Consider the following 10,863-nt stretch of genomic DNA (forward strand, 5'->3'; position numbering starts at 1 on the left):
ACTAGAACACAACTAGAACAGAACTAGAACAGAATTAGAACAGAAATAGAACACAACTAGAATACAACTAGAACACAACTAGAATACAACTAGAACACAACTAGAACACAACTAGAACACAACTAGAATACAACTAGAACACAACTAGAACAGAACTAAAACACAACTAGAATACAACTAGAGCTCAACTAGAACAGAACTAGAACAGAACTAAAACAGAACTAGAATAGAACTAGAACAGAATTAGATCTATACTAGAACAGAACTAGAACAAAACTACAACAGAACACAACTAGAAAACAACTAGAGCACAACTAGAAAACAACTAGAAAACAACCAGAATACAACCAGAATACAACGAGAACATAACTAGACAAGAACTAGAACAGAACTAAAACGGAACTAAAACAGAACTAAAACAGAACTAGAACAGAAACAACTAGAACACAACCAGAACACAACCAGAACACAACTAGAACACAACCAGAACAGAACTAGACAGCTTTATTTGCAATCACTCTTGTTTTCTCTCAAAAAACGATTTTTGGTGAGAGAACTTAAAATCGCCTGTAGCTTCGTTAAAACTCGTTTAAATAGAAAAAGGAGCATAATTTGTGATCACTCATGTTTTTCCATAAAAATCGATATTTTTCTTCAAAAATCGATATTTTTGTAAGAAAACCTAAAATCGTCTGTAACTTCGTTAAAATACGTTTAATTTGAAAAAGTAGCTTAATTTGTGATCACTCATGTTTTTCCTTACAAATCGATATTTTCGTTCAAAATTCAATTTTTTTCGGAAAACTTAAAATGTTTGTAACTTTGTAAAACACGTTTAAATTTAAAAAGGAGCTTAATTTGTGATCACTCAAGTTTTTCCTAAAAAACTGATAATTTCTCTCAAAAATGGATTTTTTGTTGGAAAATCCAAAATTGGCTGTAATTTTGTTAAAACACGTTTAATTTGAAAAAGGAGCTTAATTTGTGATCACTCACATTTTCCCTTAAAAAATCGGTATTTTCACTAAAAAATCGATTTTTTGTTGGAAAACTTAAAATCGTCTGTAACTTCGTTAAAACACGTTTAAATTGAAAAAGGAGCTTAATTTGTCATCACTCATGTTTTCCCTTAAAATTCGATATTTTCCTTTAAAAATCGATGTTTTTGTTGGAAAACTTAAAAAATCGACTGTAACTTCTTTAAAACACGTTTAAATTAAAAAAGGAGCAAAATTTGTGATCACTCATGTTTTTCCTTACAAATCGATATTTTTGTTCAAGAATCGATTTTTTGTTGGAAAACTTAAAATGTTTGTAACTTCGTTAAAACACGTTTAATTTGAAAAAGGAGCTTAATTAATGATCACTCGTGTTTTTCCTCAAAAATGGATATTTTATTTCAAGAATCGATTTTGAAGAAAAGTCGATTTTTGTTTGAAAAACTTTAAATCGGCATAAAAACTTAAAATCGACTGTAACTTCTTTAAAACACGTTTAAATTGGAAAAGGAGCTTAATTTGTGGTCATTCATGTTTTCCTTCAAAAATCGATTTTTTCCTTCAAAACTCGATTTTTTTGGAAAACATAATATTGGCTGTAACTTCGTAAAAACACGTTTAAATTGAAAAAGGAGCTTAATTTGTGATCATTCATGTTTTCCTTCAAAAATCGATTTTTTGTTGGAAAACTTAAAATTGGCTGTAACTTTGTTAAAACACGTTTTAGTTGAAAAAGGAGCTTAATTTGTGATCACTCATATTTTTCCATAAAAAATCGATATTTTCCTTCACAAATCACAACAATTTTGTTGAGAAACCTAAAATCGTCTGTAACTTCGTTAAAGTACGTTTAAATTAAAAAAGGAGCTTAATTTGTGATCACACATATTTTCCCTTAAAAATCTATATTTTCCTTTAAAAATCGATTTTTTCAATTGAAAAACTTAAAATCGTCTGTAACTTCGTTAAAACACGTTTAAATTGAAAAAAGAGCTTAATTTGTGATCACTCGTGATTTTTCTTAAAAATCGATATTTTCCTTCAAAAACCGATATTTTTGTTGGAAAATCTAAAATTGGCTGTAACTTCGTTAAAACACGTTTAAATTGAAAAAAGAGCTTAATTTGTGATCACTCGTGATTTTTCTTAAAAATCGATATTTTCCTTCAAAAACCGATATTTTTGTAGGAAAACTTAAAATTGTCTGTAACTTCCTTAAAACACGTTTAAATTGAAAAAGGAGTTTAATTTGTGATCACTCATATTTTCCTTTAAAAATCGATATTTTCGTTAAAAAATCGATATTTTTGTAAGAACCTAAAAGCGGCTGTAACTTCCTTAAAACACGTTTAAATTGAAAAAGGAGCTTAATTTGTAATCATTTATGTTTTGCTTTTAAAAAATCTATGACTCAGTAATAATTTTTTAAATTGAATTTTAAATTGTTTTCATTTAAATTATAAATAAATCCTAAATAGAATGAAGACAATTCTTAGACAGTTGTTATTCTTAACGCCTTAAAAAACAACAGTTTGTATAAATAATATTTAACTAAATATGTAAAAGTACCACTATTCATAATTTAGTGTTATGACTCAAATGACCTCTAAGCACTTCAACAGCAACAAATAACACGTAGGGTAAGTTCAAATTAAACAAATATTTTAGAGAAGCCATTGTTATAAGCAAATGTTTGTTTCAACTCACTCTTGATTTCTTCAAATATTTTAACAATGTGAACTGGTTTTTAGTATAAAAGCAAATGAAATAAGCATAAGCCACCTGCTAAGCTTTTTGAAGATGTTTGATGAATGATGTTTAAAACTATTTGAACTCAAGATGTATTTTAAAGAATCTTTACAATAGAATTAATGTTTCTTTCATTTCGTATGAATACACAAATTCTTATTCATAAAAAATTTACATAAATTGTAAAAGATGTTGATGTAATATGAGATCATCAATTTGATAAAATAAAATTATCTTTTAAAAAGGGTTAAAAGAAACAGTCATGTGACATAGACAAAGAATATCAAATTATGAAATAGATATTCAGATCCAGTTCAATCATAGAAAAATGGATTTTTGAAGGAAAATATCGGCTTTTAAGGAAAACAAGAGTGATCACATATTAAGCTCTTTTTTCAATTTAAACGTGTTTTAACGAAGTTACAGGCGATTTTAAGTTTTCTAACAAAAATTGGATTTTTGAAAAAAAATATCGATTTTATTTTATAGAAAAAATAGATTTTTTAAGGAAAATATCGAATTTTAAGGGAAAACATGAATGATCACAAATTAAGTTCCTTTTTCAATTTAAACGTGTTTTAACGAAGTTACAGCCAATTTTAAGTTTTCCAACAAAAACATCGATTTTTGAAGGAAAATATCGATTTTTAAGGAAAAACATAAGTCATCACAAATTAAGCTCCTTTTTCAATTTAAACGTGTTTTAACGAAGTTACAGGCGATTTTAAGTTTATGATTTTTGAAGGAAAATATCGATTTTTAAAGAAAAATATGAGTGATCAGAAATTGAGCTCCTTTTTCAATTTAAACGTGTTTTAACAAAGTTACAGACGATTTTAAGTTTTCCTACAAAAATATCGACTTTTAAAGGAAAATGTTGATTTTTGAGAAAAAAGATGAGTGATCACAATTAAGCTGCTTTTTTAATTTAAACGTGTTTTAACGAAGTTACCGACGATTTTAAGTTTTCCAGCCAAAAAATCGATTTTAGAAGGAAAATATCGATTTTTAAGGAAAAACATGAGTGATCAGGAATTAAGCTCCTTTTTCAATTTAAAAGTGTTTATATTCTTTTTTACTTCTATTTCAGTTCTAGTTCTGTTCTAGTTCTATTCTAGTTCTTTTTTAGTTCTGTTCTAGTTCTGTTCTAGTTCTGTTCTAGTTCTGTTCTAGTTCTGTTCTAGTTCTATTCTAGTTCTGTTCTAGTTCTGTTCTAATTCTGTTCTAGTTCTGTTCTAGTTCTGTTCTAGTTCTGTTCTAGTTCTGTTCTAGTTCTGTTCTAGTTCTGTTCTAGTTCTGTTCTAGTTCTGTTCTAGTTCTGTTCTAGTTCTGTTCTAGTTCTGTTTTAGTTCTGTTCTAGTTCTGTTCTAGTTCTGTTCTAATTCTGTTCTAGTTCTGTTCTAGTTCAGTTTAAGTTCTGTTCTAGTTCTGTTCTAGTTCTGTTCTAGTTCTGTTCTAGTTCTGTTCTAGTTCTGTTCTAGTTCTGTTCTAGTTCTAGTTCTGTTCTAGTTCTGTTCTAGTTCTGTTCTAGTTCTGTTCTAGTTCTGTTCTAGTTCTGTTCTAGTTCTGTTCTAGTTCTGTTCTAGTTCTAGTTCTGTTCTAGTTCTGTTCTAGTTCTGTTCTAGTTCTGTTCTAGTTCTGTTCTAGTTCTGTTCTAGTTCTGTTCTAGTTCTGCTCTAGTTCTGTTCTAGTTCTGTACTAGTTCTGTTTTAGTTCTGTTCTAGTTCTGTTCTAGTTCTAGTTCTGTTCTAGTTCTGTTCTAGTTCTGTTCTAGTTCTGTTCTAGTTCTGTTCTAGTTCTGTTCTAGTTCTGTTCTAGTTCTGTTCTAGTTCTGTTCTAGTTCTGTTCTAGTTCTGTTCTAGTTCTGTTCTAGTTCTGTTCTAGTTCTGTTCTAGTTCTGTTCTAGTTCTAGTTCTGTTCTAGTTCTGTTCTAGTTCTGTTCTAGTTCTGTTCTAGTTCTGTTCTAGTTCTGTTCTAGTTCTGTTCTAGTTCTGTTCTAGTTCTGTTCTAGTTCTGTTCTAGTTCTGTTCTAGTTCTGTTCTAGTTCTGTTCTAGTTCTGTTCTAGTTCTGTTCTAGTTCTGTTCTAGTTCTGTTCTAGTTCTGTTCTAGTTCTGTTCTAGTTCTGTTCTAGTTCTGTACTTTTTTTCAAAAATTCATTTTAGGAATTTATCTTGCGACTTTTCTTTATAAAAATCCTACTTTTAGTATTAGTAGTAGTATCTGTTTGTTTCCTATGTAAGTAGTTTAAGTATTTATGTTTAAAAACATAAAATGCTGGAGGATACTCCCGCGTACTTGTAATAAATCCTTTTTGGTGATGTAGCAGAAGCTTAGCTACTATTTTACAAACTCGATGAAGAGGAAAAAGAATCAAAACAAATTTTACAAACGTTGATGCCACTTTTTAACATGTTTATTTAGTTGATGGTTAATCTTGGCAGAAAGAAATGATATGAAAAATACTTTTAAAAATATATATATATAATAGCTTCTCTATGATTACTCTCATTAACACAGACAAGAAGAGAATGTAGCTGGAATGAAGATTTGGCAAAGAATTGCAGGGATAAAATTAAATTTAATATTATATTTTTCATTATTTTATAAATCTTTAACTATGTGCTATTAAATAACAAACATTTAACATAAAGTCTTTATGTAAAGCTTTTATTATTCGGAATTTCTCCAAACAACTTAACAAACTTAATACACCAGACTTTTTTTATGTTGAAAAAAGTCAAATCTCTTAATGTCTGTACTTAATACAAAGTCTAATGGTAAATAGTAAACAGTTGATGATAATGACGTTGTTTAGTACCAACAGAGATAATCATCAAGTAAACAATCTCAAAATAATCAGTCCTTAATGGAGATTTTCTTTTTTAAACAAAACAACAAAAAAAATGATAAACAAAATGTTTTATTTTAAATTAAAATTAAATATTTTTCTAAAAATCTATTTAGGAGAGATGACGAGAAAATTGTTTTAAAATGTTCAAAAATTTTATTTCATTTTATAGAAACTTCTTAAGCGATTCTCCCTGAAATACGACTCACATAAAACAGATATAAAAACCTTTAAAATCCCCCTTCTTTTGTATGTGTTTACTAGTTATTAATTAAATTAACTTAATAAAGTGTAAATTATAATTGAATTTTAATTGTTCATTTACCAAGAAAATTTCATTTTGAAGTTATTTCTTTAGGTGTGTGCGTGCAAATTCCAATATTTTGGCAAAAGTAATCAAATTAACGACAATTGAACTCAATTGAAGTGCTTAATTAACAAAAAGCTAGTGGTTTTACTTATTTAATATTAATTACTGATAGATCTTTATTAAATTGCAAATAATTATAATTTTATTTAAAAGGGAATTTAAAATTTAGTTAAAAATATTTTAAGTATAATTAAAGCGATTTAGTTTAATAATTGTTCAGTTCTAATTCTTTTCTAGCTCAATTCTAGCTCTGTTAGAGTTTTATTAAAGTTATGTTATAGTTCAGTTATTGTTCTGTTCTAGTTCAGTTTTAGTTCAGTTCTAGTTCAGTTCTATTTCAGTTCTAGTTCAGTTCCAGTTCAGTTCTAGTTCAGTTCTAGTTCAGTTCTAGTTCAGTTCTAGTTCAGTTCAGTTCAGTTCTAGTTCAGTTCTAGTTCAGTTCTAGTTCAGTTCTACTTCAGTTCTAGTTCAGTTCTAGTTCAGTTCTAGTTCAGTTCTAGTTCAGTTCTAGTTCAGTTCTAGTTCAGTTCTAGTTCAGTTCTAGTTCAGTTCTAGTTCAGTTCTAGTTCAGTTCTAGTTCAGTTCTAGTTCAGTTCTAGTTCAGTTCTAGTTCAGTTCTAGTTCAGTTCTAGTTCTGTTCTAGTTCTGTTCTAGTTCTGTTCTAGTTCTGTTCTAGTTCTGTTCTAGTTCTGTTCTAGTTTTGTTCTTCTAGTTCTGTTCTAGTTCTGTTCTAGTTCTAGTTCTGTTCTAGTTCTGTTCTAGTTCTGTTCTAGTTCTGTTCTAGTTCTAGTTCTAGTTCTGTTCTAGTTCTGTTCTAGTTCTGTTCTAGTTCTGTTCTAGTTCTGTTCTAGTTCTGTTCTAGTTCTGTTCTAGTTCTGTTCTAGTTCTGTTCTAGTTCTGTTCTAGTTCTGTTCTAGTTCTGTTCTAGTTCTGTTCTAGTTCTGTTCTAGTTCTGTTCTAGTTCTGTTCTAGTTCTGTTCTAGTTCTGTTCTAGTTCTGTTCTAGTTCTGTTCTAGTTCTGTTCTAGTTCTGTTCTAGTTCAGTTCTAGTTCTGTTCTAGTTCTGTTCTAGTTCTGTTCTAGTTCTGTTCTAGTTCTGTTCTAGTTCAGTTCTAGTTCTGTTATGTTCTAGTTCTGTTCTAGTTCTGTTCTAGTTCTGTTCTAGTTCTGTTCTAGTTCTGTTCTAGTTCTGTTCTAGTTCTGTTCTAGTTCTGTTCTAGTTCTGTTCTAGTTCTGTTCTAGTTCTGTTCTAGTTCTGTTCTAGTTCTGTTCTAGTTCTGTTCTAGTTCTGTTCTAGTTCTGTTCTAGTTCTGTTCTAGTTCTGTTCTAGTTCTGTTCTAGTTCTGTTCTAGTTCTGTTCTAGTTCTGTTCTAGTTCTGTTCTAGTTCTGTTCTAGTTCTGTTCATGTTCTTTAGTTCTGTTCTAGTTCTGTTCTAGTTCTGTTCTAGTTCTGTTCTAGTTCTGTTCTAGTTCTGTTCTAGTTCTAGTTCTGTTCTAGTTCTGTTCTAGTTCTGTTCTAGTTCTGTTCTAGTTCTGTTCTAGTTCTGTTCTAGTTCTGTTCTAGTTCTGTTCTAGTTCTGTTCTAGTTCTGTTCTAGTTCTGTTCTAGTTCTGTTCTAGTTCTGTTCTAGTTCTGTTCTAGTTCTGTTCTAGTTCTGTTCTAGTTCTGTTCTAGTTCTGTTCTAGTTCTGTTCTAGTTCTGTTCTAGTTCTGTTCTAGTTCTGTTCTAGTTCTGTTCTAGTTCTGTTCTAGTTCTGTTCTAGTTCTGTTCTAGTTCTGTTCTAGTTCTGTTCTAGTTCTGTTCTAGTTCTGTTCTAGTTCTGTTCTAGTTCTGTTCTAGTTCTGTTCTAGTTCTGTTCTAGTTCTCTGTGTTCTAGTTCTGTTCTAGTTCTGTTTAGTTCTGTTCTAGTTCTGTTCTAGTTCTGTTCTAGTTCTGTTCTAGTTCTGTTCTAGTTCTGTTCTAGTTCTGTTCTAGTTCTGTTCTAGTTCTGTTCTGTTCTGTTCTAGTTCTGTTCTAGTTCTGTTCTAGTTCTGTTCTAGTTCTGTTCTAGTTCTGTTCTAGTTCTGTTCTAGTTCTGTTCTAGTTCTGTTCTAGTTCTGTTCTAGTTCTGTTCTAGTTCTGTTCTAGTTCTGTTCTAGTTCTGTTCTAGTTCTGTTCTAGTTCTGTTCTAGTTCTGTTCTAGTTCTGTTCTAGTTCTGTTCTAGTTCTGTTCTAGTTCTGTTCTAGTTCTGTTCTAGTTCTGTTCTAGTTCTGTTCTAGTTCTGTTCTAGTTCTGTTCTAGTTCTGTTCTAGTTCTGTTCTAGTTCTGTTCTAGTTCTGTTCTAGTTCTGTTCTAGTTCTGTTCTAGTTCTGTTCTAGTTCTGTTCTAGTTCTGTTCTAGTTCTGTTCTAGTTCTGTTCTAGTTCTGTTCTAGTTCTGTTCTAGTTCTGTTCTAGTTCTGTTCTAGTTCTGTTCTAGTTCTGTTCTAGTTCTGTTCTAGTTCTGTTCTAGTTCTGTTCTAGTTCTGTTCTAGTTCTGTTCTAGTTCTGTTCTAGTTCTGTTCTAGTTCTGTTCTAGTTCTGTTCTAGTTCTGTTCTAGTTCTGTTCTAGTTCTGTTCTAGTTCTGTTCTAGTTCTGTTCTAGTTCTGTTCTAGTTCTGTTCTAGTTCTGTTCTTGTTCTGTTCTAGTTCTAGTTCTGTTCAAGTTCTGTTCTAGTTCTGTTCTAGTTCTGTTCTACTTCTGTTCTAGTTCAGTGCTGGTTCAACTTTACGCTTAATATTCTATATTTAGCATCGTTTATCATTAAACTACTAAATGTAGTAATAAAATTTGATGCACGAAAAAAACCATAAAATATTAAGTGATGTTCTAGCAAGTGGAAACATTTTTAAGGAGTTCTTGTTAAATTATTAAAAATTTTTATTTCCATAAAAGATGTCATTAAATAAAGTAAACAAAACAGTTTACTTTCAAGGCATACTTTTAGGGTGCAAAAAAACTATAACGAAAAATATTTCTTTCTAAGAACCTATTTAAAATTGTTACCCATTTTTTCTCTCTTATAAATAACATTTATTTTCTTTAATAACTCTTTGCTGAAAAACAAATTACTACTTTGATTAACAAAATTGCCAGCCATCATTTCGTTTTAAAGATTGATGCTATTGAAACGTTACAGCCAATAACAATGTCTTTGCCTTCCATACGTCCATCCATACATCCATCCATCGATCCATTTAGCTACGCATTATATTGATTGCAATCGTTTAAAGTAAAATGCTTCAAGTGTAATAATAAATGAGTTGCAAAGCCATTTTATATAGCTATAAACTGAAGATACAAATCTTTATTGATGGCCAAATAAAAATATTGTGTTTTTTTTTTTTTTTTTTTTTTTGAAAGTACATGGAACTATTTGGAAGGAAGAAAAGGCTTTGGAACACTACTGGTCATATTTGAAATGTGTGTCGGAGATTGGAAAAAAAGAGAAAATGATAAAATGAGTACTTTTTCATTGTCAAAATCTATCACGTTTTTGGCACATTGGCAGTGAGTGACACTTACACGTAGACGTACGCATAATACAAACACACACACAGCCATATACACACTCGCTCAAAGAAGAAATTTATGTTTTAAGTGTGATAACAGAGAAAAAAGATAGTGAGAAATCTCAAGGTTTATGTAGATTTTGATTTGTTTACCGATACATGGTTTAACAAACTAAATGTGAAGTATACTTTTAGGCAGTGCTTAAGTTAAATTATGTAAAGCATAATTTTTGGAGTAAAAAAAGTTTCAAAAATTCAAAAATTATTTAAACTCATACAAAAAATTATAAATTTCATTACAGATTTACTATTAAATACATTTTCAAACAAATCACATTAAACATCAGTATTTTCCTAAAGCAAAACTATTTTTAAACTAATCATCTTCTTACGAACATTAAGGTCCAACTAATGTTCTCCATATTATAAATATAAAATCCATTTAAATGCAATTCCCCTGTTAACAGAAAAAAAACCAAACAATTTGTGTTGGTTTAAACTTATTGTTATAGTTGAAATTCCGTTATATTTATAAACTTTTAATGAACAGTTATTTTTGCACAGGAAACATTTCCATACTAGCTTCCTGTTTTTGCTAACATTTATTTACTTAATCACACTCAGTTATTCAGTATAATATAAATATTTTTAAAAGGATAAAACAGGGTTTAACACTTAAAAGCAGTTATAAAACTTTCAATATCATATGAAAAAGAAGACTGCCCCAAAATATGCTACAATTCTTCATTTATATAAATCGCATAGCAGTTTTTGGAATATTCTTGAAAATTCTATATGCTTCCCTACACAATTTTACCTTTTTCTAATATATTTTCTTCAAAAAAAAGTTCACTTTTTCTTAAACCCTTTAAAATCTATTTACATCCTTTTGATACACATTTCCAACTGTGACTGTAGACGTACATACATATGTAAGTAAAATTTCAATGTGGTCTCATTCATTCTCAAATACACTGCTTTGTCTTCCTTCAAGTTTATTTTTGAAAATATAAAATCAATTTCCCAACCATATCACGGGCCAATGTCAATATACTACTTGATTTAGAAATGTTGTACATTTAAACTAACGTGCAGAGATGATGCATATTTTTAGAGGAAATGTTTATCTTGACGTTGCAAGAAAGACAAAGTAGTCATAGTCTAATATAGTTTTGTCCATAGTTTAATTTAGTTTATAAAAGTCTATAGTCTAGTCTATAGTCTAGTCTATAGTCTAGTCTATAGTATAGTCTATAGTATAGTCTATAGTATAGTCTATAGTATAGTCGATAGTCTAGTCTATAGTCTAGTCTATAGTCTAGTCTATAGTCTAGTCTATAGTCTAGTCTATAGTCTAGTTTATAGTCT

Source organism: Lucilia cuprina, chromosome 2 (assembly GCF_022045245.1).
Source record: "Lucilia cuprina isolate Lc7/37 chromosome 2, ASM2204524v1, whole genome shotgun sequence".
Taxonomy (NCBI): Eukaryota; Metazoa; Arthropoda; class Insecta; order Diptera; family Calliphoridae; genus Lucilia; species Lucilia cuprina.